Raw genomic sequence first — 14,560 nt, 5'->3', positions numbered from 1 at the left:
GTTTTATTTTTTAAGATTTTATTTAATTATTCATGAGAGACAGAGAGAGAGAGGCAGAGACATAGGCAGAGGGAGAAGCAGGCTCCATGCAGGGAGTGCAGTGTGGGACTCGATCCCAGGATCCCGGGATCATGCCATGAGCCAAAGGCAGATGCTCAACTGCTGAACCACCTAGGCATCCCCATGGACTAACATGTTAATGAAAAATGTATACAACAATTCTGGGAGAAAATACAGACATGTATGCATGTTAATCTGTAGGGAAGAATTTCACAAGTCACCTCCAAAGTCAGAAAGGAAAAAAAAATGTGAATAGATTTGAGAAGTAGAAACATAAGAAATATTATATCATAGAAATCATTAAAAAGTTATAAAGTAAGTGATTGCTTAGAGGAATATTTAAAAGAAATGTCAGGAGAAGAGTTAATATTGCCCATATGCCAGAGAATTTTTATAAGAGGTGAAGAGATGAACTCCAATAGAAAAATAGACTACTGTTATGAATAGACAATTTATTATAGAAGGAACAAAAAGAGAACATTCAACCCATTCAATCATACGATATGGACTTATTGTCAAGGACATGGCTAGGTGCTAATGCAGAATGGAGAACATAGACAAGGTCTCAGCTATCTGTTTACAAAAGGGAATCAAATAAAAATACAAGATACTTCCAGATAGTAGTAGATGCTGTTAATGGAACAAAACAAGGTAATCTTACAGGGTCACTGGAAATGGAGCTGGGGCTCCCTTGGTTCAGATCCTCTGGGACAGGCTCTCTGGGGTGGTATGTTAGCTGAGTTCTGAATCAGGAGAAGGCACCGAAGTACAGCTATTTCAGGAAATGTTCCAGGCAGGGAAGGAGAAGGGCCATACCTTAAGGAACAGGAAAGAAGTTTCAATAAAGCTTGAGAGTGGGAGTGGGAGTGGGGCATGACAGGAGTCATAGGAGGGAGTTAATAGACAGGGTGTGAAATTAGATCAGGCAGGTAGGAAGAGACTCTATCTAGTAGGAACAATTAGGTTTTATTCTAATTCTAATTTACTCTAGGATGAAGATCCTGTGGGAAGAAAGGAGAAAATACACGTGAATGGAGGGGAAAATTTAACCTACTAACCTAGCATCATTTTAAAACAAAGCTAGATATCTTCTAGCTAATAACCCAGCAAGGAGGGCTGTCCAGCTCTGTCTCTCCCATTCCATGAAAGATGAGAAGTAACAGAATTTTAATGAAAGACTTTGAGGAAGGCGATAAGGATGGATTCACTCTATGAAGAGATCCCTTAGCTGCTCTGTACAGAATGTATTCCCAGTGACAAGAACTGAAGCGAGACAGAATTAGGAGATAGAACTTTGGACCAGGCAAGAGATGATCATGACAAAATAAAACAACCTTGATATATTTTCTGTCTTTGATATTGAAAAGCATTAACATAAATAATACAAGGAGTATGAAAATGAATGCTCATGGATATATATATATATATGCATACTTGTATATACTCATATATTTATATGTATATGTACATTCATTATTATCATATTTTTAGACTTATTTACTTATTTACCAATATTTATCAAAGCCCTACTAAATAGGTGCATACATTTTGACCCAGAAACTTAACCTCACAAAGAAGAATCCTAGTTAAATAATTGAATTGGTTCCCAAAGATTTAATACCACAATTTCATCTCAGATCTATTTATAATATGGAAAAGTGGAGGTGCCTGAACTAACCTTCAAAGGAGAATAGGTAAATAAATCATGCTTTGTTCATTTCACAGATTGATTACTCAGAAGTCATTAAAAACGATGTTGCAAACCTCCATTTAATGAAGTGAAAGAGCATTTAGTGATCAATATTCTTAATACAAATGTCTATACATACATATTGAAAACATGAAATATTATAAACCAAAATATTAATTACCATAATTTATGACTAAGATCATTACCTAATTTTTAATATGTTTGCATTTTGTTATGCTTCCATCATGTAATAGAAATTTTTTAAACTTGTTTTAGAAGAATTAAGTTAAAAAAAATAAAAGAGTCAAGTTGTATCTAATATAATGGTATTATATTTCTAAAGCCACATGGCATTGCCATCAAAACTCTTTATATTTCATGGATGGATATTAAGAACTTTTCTAATGACCAGGCTTAATAAGTAAATAAGCCTATCCTATTGGGAAATGGACTTAGATATGGATATTGCTTTCATAGCCAAATAATCATCAGTATTCTTTATATCGGTCAGATCTTACTGCTGGCTTATGTTGACCTCCATGATTATCTCTCATGCATGTTTGCTATGGCAATACTCCTGAACTTTACTTCTCTCCCTGAGAGCCCAGGCTGGATGACCCAGGACTTAAAATTACTGTCATCAGTTGATAAACTTTTCTGCCTTGTTTTAACTCAGTTCTAGGATTCCTTACTTCAGAAGGTTCTCTGAGTCCATTAAGGAAATGAAGAGTGCTCATGCCTCCATATTTCCTTTTATCACAGCTCAGCTTACATATCCTCTGTGTTAGACCGTGAAGTCATAGAAGGAGAGGAGGTGCTGTCAGAATCACCTGTTTCTTCAGTGCCTGGTGTAGACACTAGAGCATCAAAGCTACTAAGTATATGTTGAACTAAAATAATAGAGCATCACCATCACCAGTTTTATATATAAAATTATGGTGATGCTCTATTCTTTATATGTTTATACACATATATTTATTTATATATAACTGTGTATATACACACACACATATATAGTTTTGTATATATAAACACATACACACTAAACATATATATGCATATTTATACATATATATGTATACATATGGTATTATTATAGGAAAAGCAATTTATACATTACTCTTTAAGAACAAATGAATTAAAAAATACCCATATCATATGACATTAGAGAGTTGCAGATTAAAACAACTAGATACCACTACACATCTACTAGAATGGGTAAAATCCCCCAAACTCTGAAAATACCAAATGGTAGTGAGAATATGGAACAACAGGAGCTCTCATTCATTGCTGGTAGGCATACAACATAGTACCGTCACTGTGTAAGACAGTTTGGCAGCTCCTTACAGAGCTAAGCATACTCTTACCATAAAATCTGGGAATCATGCTCCTTGGTATTTATACAAATGTGTTGTGAATTTATGTCCACATAAACACTGCACACAGATACACCTTTATTCTTAATCACCAAAAACCCCTAAGCAACTGAGATGTACTTCAAAAGATGAATGAGTAAACACATTGTGGTACGTCCATACACTAGAGTACATTTTTTTCAATGATAAAAAAGAAGTGAGTGTCAAATCATGAAAAGACATAAGGGGATCTTTAATGCACATTACTTAGATAAGCCAGTCTGAAAAGGCTGCATACTACATATAATTCCAATTATATGACATTCTATAAAAGTCCAAACAAGTTGCAGTAGCAAGATTAGTGGTTGCCAGAGATTTGGGGGTAGGGGAGAACCAGTGTGTGTGTGAAGTACAGGGCATTTTTAGGGCAATGAACTATTCTGTATGATACCATAATGGTGGATAAATGGCAGTGCATTTGTCAAAACTCCTAGTACAGAACAACATATGAACACTAATGTAAACTATAGACTTTAGCTAATAATTGCGTGTCAACATTGGTTGATCAGTTCCATCAGTTCCAAGCATACCATTCTAATGTCAGATGTTGATAATAGGGGAAATGTGAGGGGAAGAGGGGGCATATGAGGACTCTGCCTTATTTGATCAATTCTGTAAACCTAAAGCTACTCAAAGCAGTAGTCTATCAATTTTTTAAAAAATTGTTTTATTGTTTAACTGAGGTTTGTTCAAAGCTTTCTCGACCTTACCATTAATTCAAGTAGGAACCTGAGTGAATACAAGATTGGGTAGGAGTTACATTCTATAGTGTCTGCTGCTAGAGTGCTCTGTAGCCTAAAAAATCACATGTCCTGGGATAGACCATGTACCATTAGGTGCTTAAAATCGGAGTCTATTGCTCCTTTGTGTAAATCCCTCCAATGGTTTCCCATTGCACTTAGAATAAAATTGAACTCACCGGGCCTTGCATGAGCTGGGCATCTTCCACACTGCTCAGTGTGCTGCAGCCAATCAACTGTCTTCTTCTTCCTCTCCAAGCTCATATGAACATTACACTTGCTATTTGTACTTTATAAAAGCATCTTTAATCACTCTGTTGGCTCCTTTTGGTAGTTATGAATATGAACAGGATTGGCACATCCTTCTTTATCCTACTTCTATTCTATTCTACTATCCTACTGCGTTTTCTTCTTTGCACTTGTCTTTGGTCACACACATTTCATTTATGTCTGATGCTGACCACTACAAAGTAGCTCCCTCAAAAGCAGGAATCTTTCTTATCTTTCCACCACTGTTTGTGGAATGCCTAGGATAGCACCTATCATACAGTAGGTACTCAAAGCTTAACTTGTGAGTAAAAAAAAAATGGGAGGAAATATGAAACTGTGATTAAGGTCATAGAGCATAGAGGTCTGGTTAGGTAGTCTTGGGGTCTAGAATCAATTATCAATGTTACCACATATAGGTTAAAAAGTTTATGCAACATACTTTATCTCACTGAGCCTTAGCTTCTTCTTGTATCAAATGAAACTTTCAGACTACCTGGGATCTAAAGTCTGTTTTAACTCTAAAATCCTACATTCCTTGTGGTTCAAAATGATTGAGGTCTCACTAGAGAGCAGCTAATTCGATATATTCTATTAGCAGTGCAATTTCTGTGATGATATATGCCAGTTCAGCATACTGTAACCACCTTTCAGAGTGACATTGTCACACATCTGGTCGAATAAATTAATGTTCCCATCTGGATTGATGCTTTTGGCAGGGACACTGAGTACTAATGCCACATGACCTCTCCATCATAAAACAGAAAATGTGTTATGATTTTACACCATCAGGCAGTGAAACTGTTGACTTTCCATTTCCCTATTTTTTTTTTCATGGAACCATTGATTAACCTACACCTGGCACTCCAAGTCATATAATGGGATAGAAAATTTCACAGGTCTTCTTGAGGCTATGTGTGTGTTTGCTCTATCCTGTTTCTGTAGAAAACATTGGCATGTACTAGATCAACAATTATTTTAAGTAAATGTGTTCCAATATTACAAAAAGCAATGTCTGATTTGAAACCCTGGCAGAGGGGTATCTGGGTGGCTAAGTTGGTTAAGCGTCTGCTTTCGGTTCAGGTCATGATCCTGGAGTACTGGGATAGAGTCCCTTGTCATTGGGCCCCCTGCTCAGCAGGGAGTCTGCTTCTCCCATACTCTCTCTCTCTCTCTCTCTCTCTCTCTGTCAAATAAATAAAATCTTAACAAATCTTTTTTTCTTAACAAAAAAAAAACCCTAGCAGATATTGAAAGGAGGCCAGATCATGGAAAGACCCCATATAATTTCAAGTTGTTGCTGCACTAGGAAAAGACAGACTTCCTGCAGTTCTGCTTTCTAGGTTACATGAAAACTTTCCTCCAGGAGGATCATGGACACATTTGTGTCTTTCCCTCACAAAGGTGGGTTCTGCTAGTAATGAGAGAACTTTTGGTTGTTTCCATCAATCCGCCTGCGTTGTGTGAAATCTGCTTCTTGCTTCAGTTTCAACTTAGATGATCACAAAAGACTTGAGCCAGCACCTAAAACACTGTCACATCCCGAAGACTGTATCCTTCACTCTCTTGCTGAGGGTAAAACAATTTGTGGTAGATGAGTCACTGGTAGCAAAATAATGAAAGCTTCATAAAGATAGTGCTGTCTGCTGAAAGCTCCAAAAAGCCCACACATCAGGGAGGTAAATGACATTAAGGGACCTTTCTAACAATGGTGTGAGATCATACTGTTCTCTCTCAACCAGAGCCGAATCAGGACAATACCAATGGTAAAAACATGAGAGGAGGAAATTGAAGAAACAGGATTAGCTCTTAACCCTAGTCAATTTATATGCCATAAGAATCACTTATATTTCCCAAATATAAATGAGAAATAGAAACTCCTGCAGGGAGATAAATAATATACTTTACAATGTCTGACACTTATATTTGCTTGGTAAACATTAGTTTTCTTTTTTATTGTAAAATGAACTTTGTATTCAATTTGCTTAACTCCAGGAGCAGCTGTGGCTTTTGAGAGCTTTCCATGCACTTTAACACCTGAGGTGGATGGAGCACCATTTCACAGAACTTTCAGGCTCTGGAGGAGGCACACATGCAAACATGCTTGAAGATTACATGAAATGGGTTCTGAACAGTGGTTTGGCAGGGCAACTTTAAAAGCCATAGGATGTATGATTAATGTGAATCAAGAAATTGGAGATGGGCCATGAAGAGATCTGGTCTGAGCTGAGCTTGAGGAATGCTACAGTTGTGAGCAGAAAGGTTAACAGAACAATGGGAGTGAAGATGGGATGGCGGAAACATACTAATTATTACATTTAAGTTACCTGGAGCAGAGAAGGCTGTTGGAATACCTGACCAAAAAAGAAGAAAGGAGAATATTTATAGTGTTAGATAAGCCTGGACAGTTAGGGGAGAGCTAGACCATGGAGGATAATTCATGCTGCCCTATGAAGTTCTAGTTTTATTCTAGAACTAAGGAAGAACTTAATGTAAGAGGTTTTATTTATTGTTTGCATTTGTTTACTGACTTAATGAGGGAAGTGCCTCCAGTTTGAGAGAGAAAACTTTGTTCCAAGATTGACAGCAAAAAAAAAGCATACGTACATGAGCATGCACACACCGTATCACAGACACATAAGCAAATTAGTTAAGTGTGTCTATTAAATTAATTTAGTGTGCTACTATTTACTTTATTATAAGATGTGTGTATTTACTCTCACAAACTGAGCTGCCCTAGTTACATGTTTCCAAATTGAGATTTCTAAACCGCCACAAGCCGTCAATGATGAAAGCTTGCTTCGTGCACTAAAGAACAGAATTTGTAGCAGACACTAGCTCTGTGGCCAGGAAGAGGGAGTACGAAGGAATGAGTTGACAAGGCACACTCCATATTAGTAGGAAGCCACCATGGGAAGTAGAAAGCAGGGTGAGGCCAGGGGTGGGTCATGGTGCCTGACTCCTGTGATAGGGCTAACATAGAAAGGTGGCAGCTCAGTGGACACTTGGTTTCTTAAATTTTCTGCATCCATATTCAGGGATGTGGGTATGAACAACTTCACAATCTTCTCAGACCATTCACTAATAAGAATGGAGCTCCTCAAGTCTTGTAAGGTACAATCTTGGTGGCTTCAGGGACTGAATGGGGTCAAGGAAGCCCATGAGAACCATCTGTATTCTATCTGGTGACTCTGTGCTGGAGGTAAGGGTAGAACTAGGGGTAACAAAGGAGTACAGGGTGTAATACATATTCTGTGAGCTCTTATCATCCAATTGAAGAGCTAAGACCTACTTTGACACAAAGCTTTTAGCACACAAGCTTTTAGCATGTACAAGTTCAAGATAACTTTTGTTTATACATAACTCAAGCTCTTCTTCATGAAATTTTGCTTTGTTTCACATCCACCGCACCCCTTTCCCCTACTTTTCCACAATGCCTTATCATTTATTTACAATTTACTCCATTTTCACATAATTAAAAAATAATATAAGTACAGACAGATGCAACTTCTATTGCTAGGGAAACTGGCATGTGTGGTTTTGGTAAAGTCACTTAACTCAGCTTATTCTTTTTATTATATTTCCTGTTTATCTCACTCATACTTATTATAAACTTTATTCTTTCTATGTCCCCATGTTCTGACAAATCAATACAATTCTTCTGAATAAACCAACTTAATTCTTTTTATTTCTACTTGATAAATTTTGATTTAACCTTTCCTTGACCTCTCAATTGTCATCATAAAGAATCATTTGCATTTATCTTTAAAATTATGTAAATGCCTGAATTGGTTATTTTATATGCATGTATAGCTATATTTATATGGATACATAAAAGGTTAATGTATATGAAATTAGTCTCAAACTGAAAAGCATTAAAATTTTATATTTGTGATCAACATAGTGTGACCTCAATGTATTAGAAAGGGCATTTTTATTGGTTTATTGTTATTTATGTCTAACAAATTGACCACTATGTAAAAATGTCTCATTATATTTAATATACTAAGTACTGGTTAGTATGTTGGTGAGATGAAACTTAAATTTTATTCCTGGAAAACTTGTTTAACTGAAAAATTGGTGTAGCTTTTGTCAAAAAAAAAAAAAAACGTAATATGAAATGGTTCTTGAAAACTTAATATATATTGATTTTTAAAATCTGATTTCTATTAATTAGCCCTTAAAAATATAAAGGCAATATTTAGACTCATATTCATAGCATTACTTTTTAATTAATTCACTACGTGTTTTTTGAGTACATACTGTGAGCTGGACAGCGTTCTAGGATTTGGAAACAAACATCCATTCTTCTGTAGACCTTGTAGCTAGGGAGTCTGACAATGATGAGTGTGAACATATGATCACATAAAAGTCATTATTTTAGATATCAGGAGAGACTTTTCCAAAGAGATGACACCTGAGCAGAGATTGAACAAGATGACCAAGTGAGTCATGAGATATCTGGGGTTGGGGGGAAGACACTTATAATAACAAAAATGTGTAAACCACTCCAATATCCAACAACCATAGAATGGCTGAATAATCCTTGATATCATCACATCATCTTGGTTCCCATGTTGGTGTATACCTATCGGCTCAGAAAAAGTACAACAAACAGCACCCTATTTTGCTTTCATTAATGGTTAGGTATATATAATACATTTTATGGACATCCTTCAAAAAATGGATTCCCATATAATAAGTTAGGGAACTCTTTTCCTTTCTGACAAACCTTATTTCCTTACTTTGGTATCCTATACTTCCCCCTCTTCTCTCTAAATATACACTCTTACCAAGGTTCACAACACATCCTATTTTTTAAAATCCTCTTAAGTTATGACTTAATTCAATTCTTTGGTCTGAAAACTAACATGTTGTTTGTATTCTAGTCACAACAATTTCACTGAGCACTCGCTCTGAAAAGTGTTGAAGACACATAGAAGAAAATATGAATGATTTTTGCTTTCACAAAGCATACTATGTAAAGAAGGAGATGAATGGGGAAACAGAAGCTCATAATACAAGTTGAAAAGGGTCTATGATATGCAGAGGATTCCACTGGACCACAGGGCAAGTATTTCTAAATTGAGACAAGGGCTCTGAGAGGAGGTCACTATGAATATGGTAATATTTTGCATTTGGTTTTGAAGGACAAGTGCAATTAACTAGTTGATGAAGGAGGTGGGTAAACGATTCCAAGTAGTGGGATTGGAGTGAGTATAATATGCAGGAGAGCTCATGGTGTGGAAAAGCAAAGGTGAGTATTTTTGACTCAAGAAAGTGTTGGAGAGGAATAGCTGCAAAAGAGGCTGGAGACTCAGGCAGAGATCAGATAATAAAGAACACGTGTTGACTTTGTGTTTGACATTTATCCTATAGGTCTAGAGGATCTGTTATTTTATTTTATTATTTTATTTTATTATTTTATTTTATTTTAAATATTTTATTTATTTATTCATGAGAAACACAGAGAGGAGAGAGAGAGGGGCAGAGACACAGGCAGAGGGAGAAGCAGGCTCTATGAGGGAGCCCGATGTGGGACTCAATCCCGGGACTCCAGGATCACTCCCTGGGCTGAAGGCAGTGCTAAACCACTGAGCCACCCGGGCTGCCCAGGATCTGTTATTTTAAACTGATTAGTGACATAATCAGAGTTTGGTATTGAATGGATTACTATTTTTAGCAAGTAGACACATAAGTTATCAAGTTCTCTTTTATTGAGCTATAATTCATGTATCATAAAATTTACCCTTTTAAAGTGTGTAATTCAGTGGTTTTTAGTATATCTACATATTTCCTCCTATGGGTATATCATATCATAGTTCTCAGTTATCTGAGCATCAATTGATGGAAATTTGAATTGTTTCCACTCTTTGGCTATGAATGTTGATGTTAGGAACATTTGTGTGCATGTTCTTGAGTGAACAAATATTTTCAATTATTTTGAGTGTGTATCTAGGAGTGGAATTGCTAGTCTATATGGTGAGTCTATGTTTAATTTTTTTGTATGGCCTGATGCTGAGTTGGGTTACACTCATTCTTTAATTATCCCATTGAGTTTTTGCACCTCAATGCAGAACATGACATTAATCCCAGTATTAGAAATATTCCTTCATCATCTCTCTCTGTATATCCTACTGTTCTGTTTGAGCATTTATACTTGTCTACACTTTTCATGCTTGTTTATTTTTTCACTTGTTTTCCCCAACTAGAATACAAGATTCTGAAGGGTGGGTTACTATTTATTATTATTGTTACTGTTGTTGCAGTTGTTATTTTTATTCAATACTATATTGAGTACCTCTTTTAGTGCTTGACACATAACTCATAATCAATACTTGTTGAATGAAAACTTAAGCACTGTTATTATTCATATTATTAGTTTCATCATACTGTTTTACCCATTACATATATTTAAAAATTGTGTAGTTGCTATCCAAAATAATAGCAAGTCTTTTAATGGATCCATTATTATAATAATTTTTTAAAGATTTTATTTATTTATTCACGAGAGACAGAGAGAGAGAGAGAGGCAGAAACTCAGGCAGAGGGAGAAGCAGGCCCCATGCAGAGAGCCCAACGCGGGACTCCATCCCGGGTCTCCAGGATCATAACCCAGGCTGAAGGCAGCGCTAAACCGCTGGGCCACTGGGGCTGCCCTTAATGGACCCATTATTAAGGGACATGGGTTACCCATTTCTTTAATGCTGACTCCCTTTCTTTGTCTACCTCAGTGAAATTTCTAATGACTGGAAAGACAGCAAAAGTCAGACATCAAGAGGGAGAAGAGGCCATGGAAGATTGAATTATTCTTGACATGGATAGAATAATATAGAGGGACTGTGCATAAAGTCAAGGGAAAGGAAGAGGAGTTATATATAATAATCATCCCTTTGAATGGGTTTATTTTAAGTATCTCTGGTGTAATCCTCTGGAGATCATCTGACAGTATGGAGTTCTCAGACATTAGGGGACATAATTCTCATAGAGTCAAGAGGCATTATAGCCAACTGTGGATTTTCCTACCTTGCTTAGCCTTCAATATGGCACAAATACAAATCCTCTGTACTCACGGTGCAGATAGTTATTCTACAACCAGAAACACTGTTATAATTCACAGAATCTGGTTGTTTCCAAAAAAGAAATATACCACTTTAAAAAGTCTGAAAAATCTCAGAGATGAAGATAATATGTGAATCCTGAAGACCAATATAGGTACCCCTTCCCTTTTTTCCTGAAAATGTTCAATCATTTATAGCTCCATGTTGTAAATGTCTGTTCAAATGATTCACCATCAATACATTGCTGCTCTGTATTCATGTTTTTTGGTGGGTTTTTTTTTGTTTGTTTTTGTTTTTTTGTTTTTTTGAAAATTTGTGACTAATGTCCTAGGTTAGATTGAGGACACATATATTTTTTAAATTTAAATTCAATTTAATTAATATATAGTGTAATATTAGTTTCAGATGTAGAGCTCAGTGATTCATCAGTTGCTTATAACACCCAGTGTTCATTACATCATATGCTCTCCTTAATGCCCATCACCTAGTTACCTGATCCCCCAAAACCCTCCCCTCCAGCAACTCTCTGTTCCCTATAGTTAAGAGTCTCTCATGGTTTGTCTCCCTGTCTTTTTTTATCTTATTTTTCATATTAATTAGATCAAAGGGAAAATACGGTATGCATCGTTCTAACCCGACCTATCAGAGCCATTGGGACCATTGACATCCAGGTCCAACCCATGTTTGCTGAAGTAGGGATAGGTTAAGATTACTATATCTCCTGGAAAAAGTAAGGGAAGAGAATTAAAAAAGAATGAAAAGAGCAGCTTTAGAAGGATTTAGAATCAAAGCTGAGTGGTCCCATTTGACCTCAATTTGGCAAATATAAGCTGTCTGTTATATGTATGATGATGTACATATAACATGGTTATGGTTGTTGTATGGTATGTACAACAACCATACTGATCTAAAGGGAATGAAAAAGTTAAACACTAAGATCTCAGCAAGAAAGAGACAGACAGCTTTAATTCCTGCTGTAGTGTCAGTGAGAAACAGAGGGTTGCAACACAAATAATTGTAATTTGAGTATAAGTAGCAGGAGAATCTCACTTAGGTGACATCCACCATGAAAACAAGGACTCCCCTTTGATAGTAGCTTAGTATGAAAGAAGAACTTGGGTAGCAGGCAACTGTATTGAGTGAGTTTTCTGGGGGGTGATGAGAGAAAAACATGGAGAAATCCTTGTATTTCAGCAAAACATTAGATAGTGCATGAGAAAGCAAGTAAGTAAAGCTGTGGCAACACAATTAATGACAGCTTTCCCTCTAAGCACAAGACTTGGAAAGAGAGGGAAATGGTTTCTTAATGAAGGCATATTCACCATGTGAACTGGGATGTTTCTTCTGTTCTTTAATGGGAACTTTGATATTATAGCAATGCTTCATTGCACTTTGAAGAAGTAGGATTTGCAGTATCCTTTCTTCTATCTAAAAGGAAAGAAGGGATGAATAATATGTTGGGTTTAGATAAGAGAGAAGGAGGCTGACACACAGAGCTCCAAATCTGTGGTTTTCCATATGATCTTTGTGTCAGGCCATCCTTACTGGCTAAAGGGAAGGAAAGTCAGTGCTTCTGGATTTGAATAGAAGGAACTGAAAAGTCAAAATTTTATGTGATATATCTCACAGTTCATGACATCTGGCCTTTGTAGAAATAAATGTTATTGTTGTTCAAGATTTTCACACTGTTTAATATAATAGCTTGGATATTGACATCCTAAGCAGCTCTGATTCAGATTTATTTACTTATTTAGCAAATTTTTGTCTTTGGAACTTTTCTGACCACTACAAATACAAATACAGTGAATAAAGCAAAGTCTCTCCCTTCAGGAATTTGATATGAACAAAGTCTATAAACAAAGGGGCAACTGCAATTAAATCAGAACATGGATACTGACAAGTGTAAAAAAAAAAAGGTGGGGGGGGGCAAGAGGTGACTAACACAGGCACTGTTTCACATGGAATTTGGTGAAGTTCCTTCCTGCTCCAGCACCACCAGATACACTTCTTTTTTTTTTTTTTTTTTTTTTTTACTTCATTAAGAACTGATTTAAAACTAGTATTTTGAGCAGGAAAACCATGGTTAAAGTTGATAATGACTTAGATTTATCAAATCATCTTCTTAATCTGAAGGATATAATAATTTATTATAGCATATGTGTTTCTATGGTATTGTTAAATTTCCACATTCAACTGGAAGTTTTGTGAGAACAGTGACTATGTCTATCCATTATTATACTTCCACTTTTTAGTAGGCGAACAATAAATTGCTGGAGGCATGAATGAATGAAACAATCTGAGTTTTACTGAGTTTTACTGTCATCAGTTATTCCATGGTAGCCATGAAGCAATAAATTCCACATTTTTAAAACTTAAAACATATTAAGATTCAATTTTCCCAGTGTCCTCACTACCCAAGGTTGAGAAGTCGATAATCAGATATTTTAAGGGCCTCCTCCCATTCCTAGACTTCTGTTGTCCAAGAAAATGAAAAAGAACCATTATTTGCACTACATGCCTTGGGGCTCATAGCTGGGTATCTCCAAATCTTTTTCCCTTAGTTTGGCTGTAGGGACTTCCACTTGGGTTCTCATGGCCTCAGTGCTAGGGTCCAGGGTTCAGAATCACCCATGTGCTCTTATCAGCTCAATGTGGATCAAGGTTGTTTGATTGCAGTTGGTTTATTGCCATTCCTCAGGGCTTTCCCAGGTGTTTCTCTACTAGAGTCAGTCTACTTGTTTAAATGTATGTATCTTTCCTTTTTTGAGACAACACAGTCTAGTGCTATCAAGAGCTCTGCTACCCCACCAACATGCATAATGTGATTCTGAAAGAAGGGACAGAAGAAGAATGAGGGTAGGACTCAGCAAAAACAGAGAAGTTTTTTTTCCTCTTTGCTGGAGAGTCCAGGCCATGTTTGGAGAAAAGGTACCCCACTGGCCAATTTATGGCAGCCTGGCTTTTAGGTGCCTATAACCAAATTTGAGTTAATTTTCACTTTGATAGTTAACCTTATTACAGAGAAGATGCATTACGTTTGTAATTCAGAGTAAATTTAATGAAGTTGAGGGAAGTAATATAGTGCTAAAATATCAGTTTAATATTATGTTAAATTAATACTGATTTTAAAAAATGGAACCTAAAGAGAAATGGAAATATGACTCTTCATTTGTCTAAATAAACAATGATAGTAAATCAAAAAGCAGTAAAATGATACATTTAGGGTGAAGTATCAAGAGATTTAGCTTGGTTCACTTTATTGGCAAGAGACAATCATATCATTTCAAAATAAGATGAGCATAGAATTTCAAACAGAACAAGAAAATA

The 14,560-nt window shown here is 36.2% G+C and overlaps 1 long non-coding RNA gene across 6 annotated transcripts in view; it reads left to right on the top strand.

The window, feature by feature from the left end:
• Window positions 1-14,560, top strand: part of LOC140621128 (uncharacterized) — a 104,989-nt gene that overhangs the window by 27,972 nt on the left and 62,457 nt on the right. For 4 of the 6 annotated variants that reach the window (XR_012020869.1, XR_012020868.1, XR_012020856.1 and 1 more), the window contains one exon: window positions 9,062-9,242. This is a non-coding gene — a long non-coding RNA (uncharacterized lncRNA). Of the gene's footprint in view, window positions 1-1,051; window positions 1,395-9,061; window positions 9,243-14,560 lie in introns of those variants that run through there. The other 2 variants (XR_012020864.1, XR_012020866.1) reach the window with 1 other exon arrangement.

The sequence above is a fragment of the Canis lupus genome, chromosome 2 (genome assembly GCF_048164855.1).
Source record: "Canis lupus baileyi chromosome 2, mCanLup2.hap1, whole genome shotgun sequence".
In the NCBI taxonomy this organism is placed as follows: domain Eukaryota; kingdom Metazoa; phylum Chordata; class Mammalia; order Carnivora; family Canidae; genus Canis; species Canis lupus.
Note: the sequence above shows the minus strand (reverse complement) of the source record. Positions and strands in the feature narration are given on the sequence as shown.